This window comes from Saccostrea cucullata, unplaced genomic scaffold (genome assembly GCF_032062105.1).
Source record: "Saccostrea cucullata isolate Sc308-1 unplaced genomic scaffold, CSIRO_AGI_Scuc_v1 ctg895, whole genome shotgun sequence".
NCBI classification, from domain to species: Eukaryota; Metazoa; Mollusca; class Bivalvia; order Ostreida; family Ostreidae; genus Saccostrea; species Saccostrea cuccullata.
In genome coordinates, this window is record NW_026922913.1 from 150,413 (window position 1) to 166,706 (window position 16,294).

Here is a 16,294-nt window from a genome sequence, read left to right on the forward strand (position 1 = left end):
CTGTACCAAGTTTGGTTAAATTTTGCCAAGCACCGGGGTAGTTCTGAAGAAGAAGATGATGAAAATGTGAAAAAGTGTGTACTTATCTTTCACAGTAATCCGCAAAATTGATCTCAATTACGGACACACATTCCAAATAAAAGTTATCTGTAAGAATATAGTCGGTAATACTCTCTCTCTCTCTCTCTCTCTCTCTCTCTCTCTCTCTCTCTCTCTCTCTCTCTCTCTCTCTCTCTCTCTGTGTGTGTGTGTATGTGCTTATAGTGGCAAAATATCTCTAAGGAAGCAGGGTAAATGAGTTGAAAATGATTTCAATCTTCATTCGATACAATCTTATTGAAATATATATACATATCACATGTACCGTGTTTTTAATTTGTTCCCTTTTCTAACAATGTTGTTCAATTCAAATTACTTTCTGAGATTGGTTTCATTCTGAGTGCAGTGGAATATGTAAAGCTTTGATGTTTCTATCCATTTAAAATATACCTGTACATAAAATATAAACAATCAATGTAGCAGTTTTTTTTGGTCTGAAAACAAAATATTATGTCATAATGGAAAGACTATCATTTTTTGAGAAGGAAAGACCTAGAACACTATAGACTGTCGCAGTGCGTACATGAATTAACAAGGGGATGTTTTGGCCACCTTTGTAACCTTCAATGGAATGTTGAATCCCATTATATATTGTTTTCTGATATACATGTATGATTTGAAATAAAACGTCATTTTGTGTCAATTATTGTATTGGGAATAAATTTACATTAAAATGCACCAAAAATTAAGTGCTACAATAAAATATAAATTGAACAAACTTTCAACATAGTTTAAATAGCTAAAGGTTTATTCAATTCCTGATTATACGGATAAGAAGAAGACATCACTGCGTATCACTCAATTTTACTTTGGAATTTACATAGTTTATCGCGTGATGTCATGATTATTACACAGTGGTTTTCTGAAACCGATGACGTATTGTAATCAGTCCAAGGGATTCTCTAAAACCGATTTATGTAGTACACTGTGTACGTGGCGTTTTTTTCTTGTGTATCAAAAACACCCCTACTAATGTGTTCGGAACCTTTTATTTTTTGGTGTTCTGCAAATTATAAAACCCGATGAGTTCAGAGTAGCTCTGGCAGTGGCTCTGGCGAGAGTTAGCGAGACTACAGCGAGATAGGGTAAATTATTCACGGAGATGTGGCTAGGAAGTGACTAGCACGTGGAGGCATAGTAAACAGAAAAGTTATGTTGCGCTTCAGTTTTCACCATCCTAGAATCAGCTGATAATGTCTGCAGAAATATACTTAAATCAATCGACATCTTTAACATTCATTCAAACTTGAATAAGTATTCTTTATAATGCAATTTTCTGCAGTCATGAATTAAAATTTCTTTTTGGCCAAATATTTTTGCATGGGAACCGGGACTATATTTTTTGGCGTCAGATTAGCATATGAGGCACCAGCATGATTTTAACTGACCAATCAGCTGAATGAGTATTGCATTATGGGTTACTACATGTACGAATACTACAGGAATTTTACGCTTGAAAAAAGGACAATCTTATGGTAAATGAAAAACATCTTTAAAAATGTTATTTTCATGCTCAAACGATTCATTTGTTAAATAAACGGCGGAAGTCTGGGTTTCTGAAAGTCATACTGCAAAAGCGATTTGCGACTGTGTTAATTCCTTTGTTGTACTATCGGTGAATACAATTGTCAGGTGGATTCTCTGGCCAAAACACGTGATCACGAACGTAAACAAAGTTTTATCCATTTAAAGGTACTTGCACACAGATTTGAAGTTAATATTTTCTCATTTTTTCTGTATAATATCACGAATTATATATATTAATAGCATTTCACACAAAAATTAATTAAAAATCTTATTTCATTTAAAAGTTATTAAAACTTTAAATTTTTGGCGGGTTTGATTAACACATCCTTGCACTTTCACAAATTTTAACTTTATTCTTAATCCTTAGCAAAAGTGGCAATTTTGATGTGTTTTAATGAGAAATATTAAAACTTTTATCAAGAAAAATAATTTTATTCAGAGTAAAAATGTTAGAAAGCAAAACACCTTCACAAGTATCGTCATTCCGAACTAAGAGATGCGTACAGAGTTAAGCAAATCGAGCACACTCGTGTTATGTACACAGTTTTTGTAAACAGGGCTCGAGTTCTGTTATTGTTTATATTTAGAATTCACTGGGTGCGTTCAATCGTCACAATCTGCTTACCACAACTGCACGGACTGACAATATATTGTGTGTTTGTTTTGCTTTCGAACGTGTCTACTCTGAATTTTCTGGATTATAGTATTAATATTTTTCATTTATACAAAACGAGATTGCCACTTTTCCTAAGGATTAAGAATAAAATTAAATTTGTGAGAGTGCAAGGATGTGTCAATCAAACCCGCCGAAAAATTTGAAATTTCAATATCTTTTAAACGAAATAAGATTTTTAATTAATTTTTGTGTGAAATGCTATTAACAGCCTGTCTCTGAGAAAAACATGCAAAATCTGAAAAAATTTCCAAAAGGGTGTATAGAGCTTTTCATCTTGTCATATATTTTTAAGATCTGGGTTGTATTAGGATATAAAAAATAAATTGTAAAAGTGTGTCACATGCATCTATTTTTAGTAACAACCCAATTTCTATATTTAGCAATAATTGGCATTATATAGAAGGTAAAAATAGGAAAGTTTGAGGCCTGATAAAGTCACTGCATAATTATTTTAAATACAGTATTTTATTATTTCATAAATACATATATGTCAAAAATTACAAATATCTATTTTCCATAATGATTACAACTATCTGCAGTCTATACTGAAGCCATATGTTAGGCGAAGTTTGGAAATTCAGAATTGTTATGGATATTTAGTACAGTGGTACAGCGGTGAGGGATAAAATAATTTGATCAAATAAAGTTTTTTTATAATAATTGATTTATGTTCTATCAGATATAAAAAATTCTCCCTTGGCTATTTAGTGCAGATATATTTTATAAATTGTTGAAATGATGACCTAAGCATGTTAGCAAAGATCTCATTTTGTACCATAGAATTAATCAAATACCATTAATATGGATTCATTTGATGACCAATAAAAATATTTTAGTCTGAATTTATATTTATAAAGGCTGTAAAAATTTAAAAGTTGATAAAACTTAAAATTACTCCAAAAATGATAAAAGAAAATAAGATGACAAGAATGAGTAAGTGTGCATAAGAGTTATCTCCCGTTGTGGAAGTCTTCATGTGAAAAAGGCGCAAATGACATGACAATGTGTAAGGATCACCAAGAGGACAATGCAACTTAGGAGATTTTTTATACATTTCGTGCCGTGTATGTATTTTATTTGTATGACAGTATCAAGGATCCACCACACTGTTTGCGCTTCTTTAAAGCTCCGACCGAGATGCTATAGTATCAGGTTGTATGGGAAAAAGTTATGGACCGACTGGAGGATTGATTGTGAAATGTGGATTTTTTCTCATGACCATGTTGACCATGTACACGGTGGTATATTTAAAGTTATGAATCTATCCAGGACATACGGATAACGGGGGGGGGGTTAACATGGTAAAAATGGCAAAGAAGAATAACAAACTTCTGCTACCTTGAGGTTGACGAGAAACTGAAGGATCTGACCATGCTGACAGGTAGGCCAAATATCTGATCTCTACTTCAAGCAATATGAGCTGTATTTTTAAGAATTTTATTTTGCCATAAAAATTATATAATGTATTATAATGTTAGATTTGTATTTAAATTAAAACCTGTATGCTCAGTAAGACTAAAATGAAGTATTAAAGTGTTTTAGAAGAAAGACTTCTGTACAGGCAAATATAGAATTATTTAAGAAATCAATATTGTACAGGACAACGATAATGCAATCTTGCTTCAATTATAGGTTATAAAAAGTTCTTTCATTGCAATGTGGCAAATATGAACAACAGAAGATTATAAATATTTTTTCTCTGTTCTTGAAATAATTCTGCAATAAAAAAAATTGGACATCCAAGTTGCAGCTCCTATTTCAATACCTACAGTGATCTATATAGAAATTGTAATAGAAAGTTAAATAATGAATGAAAATGTTCTAACTAGGAACAGTCGTGTTTATTGTTTGATATGTCATACATGTATACTTTTGTAAAGAAATTAAGAAAGTTCAAACAGTTGTTAAGAGATGGAGTAAAAATTGTAACTTCTCTGATTAAAAAATATTCAACATTCAACTGCACATATGCTTCGATTCGCATACATGTAATTTATGCTTTTGAATTGTGGTATTGTGCAAGTAGTGGAATAGTTTGCTACTCAAAATAAATCTTAAACTAAAGAGTATATATAAAAGTACCAGGTATTCAAAGAAGGAAAGGTTTTTTATCCAAATACTATCACACATATTTTTCTATCATATTTACTTTAACAATTAATGTATTCAAAATGAATACACATTTTTGCAAAACTGATATTTTAGAAAGGTAATGGGTCATGATGATATGAACTCATATTAAACAGAAAGTTTATACAGAACATTTAAACATGCACAATATGATATTTAATTAGTATACCATATGTTGGAGAGGTCCAAATTATTCAAATTGTATAACAAACCTGGGTAAAGTTATAAATAATTTACTATTAACTTTCACTTCTTGTAGCAACATTTGTCAACATGCAGAGGATTTTTTTGGACCCCAATACATTAAAAGACAAGTGTCCTGATCCAGATGTAAATGGTAAGAATTGTTTAGAAGTCTTATATATGAAAAAAAAAACCAATTATTATAATAGTCAAATGCTCTTTAATAGAGCTATTCATTCAGCATGTTCAGTGACACAGTTTTGTCATAATGATAAAGCCAGTGATTTCTTACTTTGTTTGGTACATAAAGAGCTGATTTTTGCTATTCTCTTGATCACACTAATTTAATTATCAACAGATCAAGTCTAAGTGTAAATGTGAATGATTTACCCTAGGACGGGGCCACAGTGGCCAACCAAAGTTTTACATAGAAATGTATAGGAGAAGTTTTTAGCTCAAGTGAGCTTTTCTGATCACATTTTGTCCGCCGTTTGTCTGTCTGTCCGTCTACTGTCTGTCTGTCCATCTGTCTGTCTGTAAACTTTTCACATTTTTGACTTCTTCTCAAGAACTGCTAGGCCAATTTCAACCAAACTTGCCACAAAGCATCCTTGGGTGAAGGGAATTCAAATTTGTTCAAATGAAGGGCCACGCCCTCATTCAAGGGGAGATAATTGGGAATTAATGAAAATTTGGTGGCATGTTTTAAAAATCTTCTTCTCAAGAACCACTGTGCCAGGAAAGCTGAAACTTATGTGGAAGCATCCCCACGTAGTGTAGATTCAAGTTTTTTCAAATCATGACCCTCAGGGGTAGGGCGGGGCAAAAATGGCTGACCAAAGTTTTACACAGAAATACATAACAAAATTCTTTAAGAATCTTTTTAAGAATAGCTAAGCCATGATTGGTCATACATGTATTTATGTGGAAGCATTCTTGGGTAGTGTTGATTCAAGTTTGTGCAAATTATACCCTCTCGCCTTTTAGGAATGATTGGGACTACTTTTGGGTTTAAACTTTTCAATAATAAACTAATTTCTGCTTTTATGCTAGCCACGGTGCTCAGGTGAGTGATATGGCCCATGGGCCTCTTGTTTTAATTATTCTTAAAATCAGTGTTGATGACAGCAATCATTTTGTCATTATTTTCTTACTTAGACCTTTCCAAAGATCAAACTTCACTTTTCCTCCATTTAGCAGTTACTTATGCATGTACAAAAAATTATTCTTTCTGTCATCATATTTTACTGATATATACGCAAAGAAGGAGGACATATTTCTTTTCATTTCATGGTACATTTTGTTTCATAGGTTATGCAGTTTTTCCAAGAAAGCAGGAACAATGGAGCAGAACTGAAAAGCCATTTCAATAAAACCATGATCTGACTGATCAAGTGAAAGATGATACCAGTTGTGAAAGTTGTCGAAACACTACAGCAAGCAAAGAGAGTAGTAATCATCAATACATGTATAACTCCTGTTAATATTCATCAGACCAAAAAGAATTTTCAATTTTGAAATTTGAAAAATATTTGGCAGTTGTAAATCTCACTTATTTTACAAAATCAAGATCAAGTAAGAACATCACAGCAGATCTGTATCCTACTAAAATGCTCAAAGCATTAGAGAGTTTCACAATTTACTGATACAAACTGCGAAGTGTCCTATCAGGAACAGGCATTGGTGGAGTTCAATAAGAGCCAACAGGAAAATGAATTGGTTTGGCTTCAAAATCCAGAAAATGATTCTCCCAGAAAGTGAACAATTTCTTGTCTATGATACGTGAAGATTGTTAGAGAGCAGTAAATGTCCAGATTGTGTTTTATGGCAGAAGAAGAAAGTAATGAGTGCAAATGATGAAATTTTATAAACAAAATAAATAGCTAAGTAGCTCCAAAAAAGGAGGACGTATTGTGTCACATTCATCAAAACAAAAATTTTCAAGTCATTTCACCTTCCCCCAGTAAAAAGAACTTGTCTGAAATATCTATATGTTTGTATAGATGATGTTGAAAATTTGCAGAAATTGTTTGTACTTTAACACTCAAATGAATATGTTGATCAAATGACTAGTATGATGAATAATGTGTTCACTTGGTTCACTTGTGTAAATATTGACCAAGTATGTATACATGCATTAAAAGTAATTATTATTTTCTTTATTGTTCCAACTATCTGATTGGCTCTAACTGGATCACATGATCAAGTATAAAAAGTGTTATTATTTTTCTTTACTGTTCCAACTATTTGATTGGCTCAAACTGCATGGATCACATGATCAAGTATAAAAAGTGTTACAGGCTGGATGTTTCTATTTTAAAAATTTATAAACCTGCTGTTTCTAAATTTGAAAACGTTCTTCTGGAAACAACAATAGTGCTGACGTCACAATAGTCTTTATAGACTGGATGTTTCTAAAAACAGATACTGCAGCTGGTTTTCATTACTGTGATGTCATAATACAATGACATAACAATGCTTTGTATGAGAAGTTACTGGGTATTATAAAGAAGGATTTTAAGACATTTCTTATTAACTAATAAAAAGTAATAAAACAATTGTAGCCTTATGATTCCATATAATCCCTCGATATATACCGGTATACCTTAGAGAAAGCATATTGACCTCGCACTTCGTGCTCGGTCGATATGCTTTCTTTAAGGTTTATATATCGAGGGATTGACCTCATCAAAAGGCTATAATTGAATAATAAAGGTTTATACTTAAGTTTATCCATTTAGAGGTTTATAAAGAATTCATAGCCAGTCCCTCCCCCCCCCGGCCTCTTTTTCCATGTATTTTTTAAAATTTAAAGTCATTAAGTATTAAATTGAGAGCTATGTTTGTTTAAATTCTGTAATACAGATAGGACGAACTCTAGAAAATAACTTTTTTTCGTTTTGGACATGTTTTGAGCTATTTTTTGAGTAGCGCTAACCGTATCCTTGAAATTATTTATGTGAAAATTACACAAACTTTGACTTTCAATATTTTCTAAAGTGTACATTGGCCAAGGGTAATTTTTTCATATTTTGTAAACATAGGTATTCTTAACAATAAGCATTAAAATTTACTGGGTTAAAACATCCCCCCTTTTAACTAGAATAGTTTCAATTCCACTAAAAATTGTCACTTTTTCCAAATTTTGGAACATTGCCAATTTCATGACCTATTTGCACTAAAACAAAATGAATGTCAATCACTCTGACTATGTATTTAAAAAAAACTAACCTTTATTCTTTTACTACAAACAGAATATTTGAATAACTTTTAAAGTTGCAATTTTTTTCTCTCTTCAAATATGTCTAAAATGTTAAAAAAATACCTCAAATTTTCTTGCATAAGAGCTATTTTTAGTAACAGGCCATAAAACGTATGTGGGTTTGATTAGCTCAGTAAACATTTGTCTGATTTCATTTTATGCATAGTAGATTTAGCTCATAAAATTTGAAGGCAATCGGAGAAACCTGCTTTCGGACGATTTTGCATGTTTTTCTCAGAGACAGGCTGTTAAAATATATAAGTCGTAATATTATAGAGAAAATAATAACTTCAAATCTGTGTCCAAGTACCTTTAAAAGCATAAGAGGTGCTGCTCGATTTCCTTACCCTTGAAGCGCTGGTGTTCTGAACTAGACACAAGCTACATATTATTAAACATTTTATTCTATTTAACAGCAAATTAAAAACGCCCGTTACATCTTTCGTGATTTCTTATCTTTGTATTTTGTTCGTAAGATCATTTTTTTTTTATTTTGCAGTCCATTAACATGATCGTAGTTTGACCTGAACTACGTGTTCGAAGTAAAATATAAACAGGTATTTGGCGTAAACTTGTTATTCATTCAACGATTTGTCAGTTGCTCGTGGTAGGATTTTTTGTGCGCATTTATAACAATAGCCATATAAGGCAAACAAAGGTTTGTCAGTGTAGATGATAATGCACATTTTTTACCAGCGAATCGGTCACTATAGTGAGCTCTAATTTTGGCCGAAAAGTATAAGATATATTGTTATTTTGACACCCCCTCCTTACGGCACCCTTTTTCTGTTGAAAATAATGAAAGTCTTTCAGAAAGGTCTGGAAACATTTATTACAGGACATGTTTTCAAAAGAAACAGGCTATAGCAATATCATGTTTACTGCCAATTTTATTCTACCCTATAACCTTTGAATAGATCAATCTTAACCACGTGTCTTGAATTTAAATCACAATAACATTAGTAGGTGTGAAAAAGTTACTCATAAAATGCTTTGCTAAATGAATTAAAGATATTTAATAGCTCGCTAACGTTTTATTTTATTTTACTTGAAAATTATAGAGGGGTATGTCATAAATGTATCACTAAAGCAGTAACCTTTGTGTCTCGTTTGATCTGAACTCCGTGAACTCGACGTGATACGACTTTTCCGATCAAGTTACTGTTATGATGACAAATCTATTTATGTAGAGATAAAATTGGGCATATAGGAATTACACAGAATAAGTCAAACTTATATCAAATACAATGAATGTTTATTCTTGTCAAAATAATTGCTATTGGTGGCTGGAGAAATTGTTTACATCGTATAGGTAATGTTTGGGGGGGTCAATGTTGGTGCAAAACTCTACGACCAAATTACGCTGTATAGTCTTAGAAACATCTATGTTATATCAGACATAGTGGGTGCAAAGTAAAAAGTAAAAATAAAATGCATAAAACAAAATCTGTAGACTAGTATTTTGAATCTTCTTATTATAAGATAAAGATCGATACGTAATACCTATACGTATTACGTATTTTTTTTTTAATGAAAATTTCGGTATAATTGATAGGTACGCGAACTCCTGTGATAAAACATTGATTACTAAGTATTTATTTTATTACATCACAATGAGTGTCAAAAACGTATTACTCCGCTTCTCGTTACTTTTAAAAATTTGAATCCAAGAAACATCGTCGTATTGTGTCAATGATAGAGAATTAAAGTAAAGGGAATGAATTTAAAAGCTAACCAAATTATATTGGTATAAATTTGGTTGGGACAGTTTAGTAAACGCTTTTTATGAACTGCTTCTTGGTTTATTAAACGTAAAATGCCCTTACTCATGTTACATAGTATAACTAGAGTACCTGTAGTTATACTATTAAATAAGTTCCTAATACAATTTTAAGTCAAAATTTTGCTTAGCGTATAGCAGATAGGAAAATAAGGCACATTATTATATCTTATCCGAACAATCTTAGGACCCTTAATCAGTCACGACATTCTAATTTCATTTTGGTTTTCATGCACTTCGATTCAATATGAGGAACTATGTTTTTCTTTTTCTTTTGTTTGCAGGTAATTTCTTTACTTCCTTCTTGTTTTCTAGTCTTCAAGGTATTGAGCCTTTCATTTACTATATTTCACAATAATATTTTAGAGTATGCAGTAGGTTTATAGATCATGTTTCAATAGCCCATTCATTAAAACAAGGCTTTTGCATGAAGTGTATCCCAGTTTGAGAAAAGTTTTGCTTCGTTATACATTTCTTTGATTTCATATTATCCATTACATTTTTGTATAGGCAAATTATTTTCTAGTTACAGCAAGCATGATAATTATTTTTTTTATGTGTCTGTTTCTTTATAGGGTATGTTTCTTTGATGGATGGTTTCCTTTTTGGTATGTTTATATTTTATCATTCCCATTACTAATAATGATTAAACTAGTGTAATAAAACGTAAAATTCCTTAATTATTGATTCCAAAATAGCAATTTGGATAGTTTCTTTGAAACTGAATTAAATAAATTTAAGAAAACGCAGCACTCTTGTCCAAATCTACTTCTATTTGATAAAATTATATCTTGTTGCCATATACATGATTCATTTCTTACATTCAGTGCAATAAATGTTTTTCTTTCTCTATCTTTCTTCTTTTTTTGAGATTTGGAAGTAAACTTGAAACACATTCAACTAAATTAAAACATGTATGTTACATACTGTATATAAATTAACATTCAATTTTATGTTTATGTTTAACGACAAAACTTCTATTTTTTTTTTATTAAAACGCATGTAGTCTTCGTGGCTAACCTGCAAGTTACATTTACTCTCTTTACTTACTGTTTGTTGCTTTTGTTCAAAATGAGTCCTATTAAAAACAGAAAGCCAAACTGGATGTCGTTTTATGAAGGGATTATAAAATACTGAATCACTGAGAACATACTACAATGTATCTAACTTTGTATTGTGTGAAGCGAAACTGTTGAAAGGATTAAGAAACCAGCATTTACAAATTATTGGAGGCTTCGATTACGGCTAACTCAGTACATACATGTATGACAGGGTAATGATAAAAACGCTTAGTTTTCTAGGACAGCATTACCAAACTTTTTTTTTGCCTTTTCAACTTTGTCCCACAGAGAAAATAGTAGACATGTGGTGTAATTCTGACTACTCATATAAAAATAAAGGCATGTGTTTATCAATCCCATGGTAATGTACATATACTTCAACAGTAGATATTTCACTTTTATCTCCAATTTAACCAAACGACAGACAGTATGCAACGGTAAAGAAAGGTAGTTCATAAAACTACATTTGATATAAGAAAGCACATATTCTTCTCTGGTAAAAAAAAAAAAACATGTTATCAAACAAAAATGATTTAATGCAATATTTCGGTTAAACATATCACAAATAAAGTCTCTGTCAACAGTTTTTTTTAAAATCACTTGATAATATAAGAAGCTATATTTCGTTTTCATTTCTAGCCGGTCTTATTGCTCAAAGAGCAATTGTCGGCTTATTTGCAACTAGGGTGTTAATATTTTTAAAGCTGAAATCTTTAATTCTTAACCTGAATCATTTTTAATCTAAAAATTTTAACTCATATAATCCATAACTACATTGCTCAGTAAAACCAATCAATATGTATATCAAATAATTTATGATTTGATACTGCATATTCTTATTCATGTTGAGATTTATGAGATAAATCTATATTCAGATATCTTTTTTCATCATATATTTTTTTTCAAACAGTTTGTTTCCGAGACGAGGAGTGTTTTCTTCATCATTGCCATCATGACCAAAGTAAATACTGCCAGGACGGGATATGTCACTGTAAAGGTATTAATTTGCATTTGTAACTTAACATAATCGCCATTGGCGTTCATATGTATTAAAAATTAAATGTCCAAGACAGAATACACAGTAATGAATTTATTAAATGGCACAAAGCACTTATTAGAAGCAGTACATTAAACGCCATACAAGCTTCAAAATACTATAGTATGGTCCTGATTTTTAAAAAGAAGGCTAGAAATAACTTCTAACGGCAAATAATTATTATTAGGTCCAGCATTGTTTTTTAACCTATTTCGAGTATGCTGAATCCGAAAAAATATGCTAGCCTTCATGAAAATGGCGTTGAAGAGGACAAAATGGCGATTCAAAATGGCGGACATCCAATTTTTCTAATTTTTTCTTAATGTCGTTCAAAATGAGTTAATATCTAACTGAGTGTAATAAAACTATAAAAATGATAATAGAATGCTAACATTATTGGTTTAATTCAGAAAAGTTGGTCGTTTCTACATTAAATTCGAATTTTCTCTGATTTTTTGTTTATCATTTATTGTTATACCCCCCGCTTGAAAAGCGGGAGGGTATATAGTAATCGGTATTTCCGTCCGTCCGTCCGTCTGTTACGCTTTGGGGTACCCATCTCTTATCCGCAACTCCTCTCATACCACTGAAGGAAATTTAATGAAACTTTCAGAGAATCTTTATTACATATTGCCATTGTGCACCTCCTATTTTATATTTTGATCCGACATATATTTTGGATTTTACAGAGCAAAACATGGACACTGTCATTTTATTCATATGGGAGGCGGGGGTATCATTTAGTGAGCTCATTGCTCACAGTACCTCTAGTTTCTATATTCTTCTTTGTTCAGGATTTTACATTTGCAAATATCCATACACTGCATATTTGTATTTTTCACTCTACATCTCACCATTCTACAATTGAATGATAGTGCAGCTATAAGTTAAAAGTCAAAATGGCAATTCAAAATGGCGGATATTTATCCTTTTCTTCAAATTATCTAATTTGGTAGAACGTTCGCTTCGTGATCGGTAGGCCCGGGTTCGATTCTCGTTCGCGGCGCCGCGTCATACCTAAGACGTAAACAAAGGTAGTGACTGTTCCTTCGCCAAGCGCTGAAAGTCACGGGTCTTTCGGATATGACCTTAAAAACATAGGTCCCGTGTCACGGTAGGCGCTGGCACGATAAAGAACCCTCACTGCTCAAATGCCCTGAGTGTCGAGTATAGGTCTAAATTTGAAGCCCTTCACCGGCATACGGTGACGTCTCCACATGAGTGAAAAATTCTCAAGAGGGACGTTTAACAATATATAATCAATCAATCAATCAATCAAATTATTTAATTCTTAATGTCGTTTACATAGGAGAAAGGATTTGTGAATATTTTAGTGTTGTACAGCTATGTAAAATAACAATAGAACACTAATTTGATCACTTTTAATCGGAAAATTTAGTCGTTAAATTTGAAATGTGTTAATTAGCTCAAAATGGCAATTCAAATGACGTCTTATACACTCGAATTTCGTAAAATACCCCAACTGCTTAATTTTGGTTGGTTTTGCAGAAAATGAATTACAGTTGTTTTTTTTTATTCATGAAATAATGTTCAAATATGCAATGAAAGTTGGAGGATAATTTTGTTAATGACTTTGAATTTTTATAATGTGGATTTTTAACTATTGTTATGATAATTTTTTGACGACAATACCGAAGACATTTTACCTTTTACCTGTCTTACGATGCTTATTCATATAAAAAGTTAATATCATACAATAATTGCTGTTTTGAGGACACTATAAAAATTAAACTTACCCCAAGAGCAGTATCCCCCGAGCATTAAGGCGAGTGAACATTCAGTTGTTGGAAATTCTTTTTTTTAGTCCAGTGTGGAAAAAAATAAATGTTTAATAAATGTTCTGTGGAAGGTCTAGTGCATCATAACTTAGTATTATTTTTAAAATGATTAACCAGACCAATTATAGGGCTAGTAATTGTTACATCACATAAATCTAAATATATTATTTATTTATTTTATCCAAATATAAACATATGAATTGAGAATTATCAGTATAATATACGTAAACTTAAATTTTCTTGATTGTCCAGCTTTGATTCTGTGTCCCTACATTTGCATTTTGTTATTCACAGTCAAAAATTCAACTGCATTCTCAAATATTTCATGCTGTGAACAAATAATTTTAGATTGAACAGTTATTTAAATTTAAAAATTTTGAAATTAACAAAATCTGAAAGAAGAAAATGTTTGTGTTCAATCCTCCCTTGACTCTTGATACAACCTTACACTATCCTGACAAAGACATTTATGTGGATGAAATTGTCTTTTAAAGTTCATGAAGTGTTGACCAGATAGAAATCAGGAATGTCTTAGGCGTATGAAAGCTTGTACGCTTGTGAGTGATAGGAATCATGAGGAATCTGCAGGCGCTCTTAAATTGCATGATTTTACAACTTTTTCTCACCAAAATATGCAAACAATGTGATTTCAGATGATCAACTTTGAGAATTTTCTTGCTAATAGAATGATCTTTCTACCCTAAAAGCCAACAAATCTATACGTAGTCACAAAATAAAGAGCTACAAGTCTTAAATATTAGAGACTTTTTATACCCCCGCTTGAAAAGCGGGAGGGTATATAGTAATCGGTACAGGTGTATGTCCGTTCGTCCGTCTGTTACGCTTTTGAGTACCCATCTCTTATCCGCAACTCCTCTCGAACCACTAAATGAAATTTGATGAAACTTTCAAAGAATCTTTATTACATATTGCAATTGTGACCTCCTATTTTACTTCCTGATCCGAAAAATATTTTGGGTTTCCCATAGCAAAACATGGACATTGTCATTAAATTCAGACCGGGGTTTCATTTACTTGGCTAATTGCTCACAGTACCTCTACTTCATTTTGCATATGGTTTTGGAAAACAAAATAGACTTTAATCATTTGAACGTAAATGTGTTGTTCCTTGAGTGTTGGTTGATTGATTGTATATTGTTTAACGCCTAGTCGGCAATTTTTTAGCCATCTTTCGGCGGACCATCAGTTTAAATAATCGGATTTCCAGGATATTTTTTTTCTTCCGGCCCACAGTGAGCTTACTCTTTTTCGAGTTCCAGAGATACGATCTTTTACTTGCCAGGGGGTTTGTCATCTATGACACGGGGCACCATTTTACTTCAGTGTTGAAAATACCAAAATTCCAATGACAGCCTGAAACATATAGCAAATAAAGCTGGAATAGAAGATGATAGTGGATAATACTAAGTTCTTATAAGTGCTGAAAAGCTATAACAAAGTGTTCGATGAAATGGGACAAGAATTTCTTCAGTAATATTTGTTGGTGTGCCGAGGGCTGTTAAGGTAGAATTTGAAGTGCGAGTTGATAATGACAGGATTTGGGAATGATTTTAGGTGGACGGGGGCTCAAAAGCTTTGGAACACGTACGGTCAAACAGAAGGGGGAAATAGGGAACTCTTAAGTCGAGTTTGTTTTAACCATTTCCCAAAAAAAAATGAATCTTTTCAAGTATTTTATGTTCATATTTAATGGACTAATCAATAAAATACTATAACAATATATACTGTATACATAAAAAACAAACTGTAATTCATTTTCTGCAAAAACGAACCAGAATTAAGCAGTTTCAACGAAATTCGAGTGTATCAGGCGTCATTTTGAATCGCCATTTTGAGCTAATTAACACTACTTATAAATTTTCCGATTTAAAGTGATCAAATTAGTGTTCTGTTGGCATTTTACATAGTTGTACTATGCTCAGTGAGATATTTACAATTCATTTTCCTTTGAAAACGACATTAAGAAATAAATTAAAATTTTAAAAAAGGTGAATATCGGCCATTTTAAGTTGCCCTTTTGACTTTTAACTTATAATTACAGCTGCGCCATCATTCAGTTGTAGAATATTGAGATGCAGAAGAAAAATACAAATCTGCAGTGTATGGATATTTGCAAATGTAAAATTATGAACAAAGAAGAATATAGAAACAATAAACCAAAAAATTCAGAGAAAATTCGAATTAACTTTAGAAACGACTAAATATTCTGAGTTAAACTAATGATGTTAGCATCCTATTATAATTTTTATACTTGTATTACACTCAGTGAGATATTCACACATTATTTCTCCTTTTTGAACGATATTAAGAGAAAATTAGAAAAATTGGATGTTCGCCATTTTGAAAGTTTTTTTTTCTATAAAGCGGACCAGACTACTAGTAACATGTTAAATTGCAAAAAGATTACTAAATGAAAATCGTAGTTTGTGACGACCAAAAGTGTTTTTTTCAAGGAAAGCAGTAGAAATACTAGAGATCCTATAAATGATACCCCCCGCCTCCACATAGTCATAATGGCAAAGTCCATGTTTTGCTGTGGCCGGGAAACCCAAAATATTTGTCGGACAGACGGACGGAATTAACGTTTACTATATACCCTCCCGCTTTTCAAGCGGGGGGTATAATAAAAAGTACATACAGAGGTTTATATATTCAATTATAGTCATTAATATTATTACAGAGCGATTCTTTTGAAGAGATTTATATAATTTGAAAATAGC

At 31.8% G+C, this 16,294-nt stretch overlaps 1 long non-coding RNA gene across 1 annotated transcript; it reads left to right on the forward strand.

Annotated features, from left to right (window-relative positions):
• Positions 1-3,606: 3,606 nt before the first annotated feature.
• On the forward strand, positions 3,607-6,156 carry LOC134262781 (uncharacterized). Its single transcript, XR_009991106.1, has 3 exons — positions 3,607-3,683; positions 4,692-4,769; positions 5,927-6,156. It is a non-coding gene; the product is annotated as an uncharacterized LOC134262781 (long non-coding RNA).
• The last annotated feature ends 10,138 nt before the right edge of the window (positions 6,157-16,294 follow it).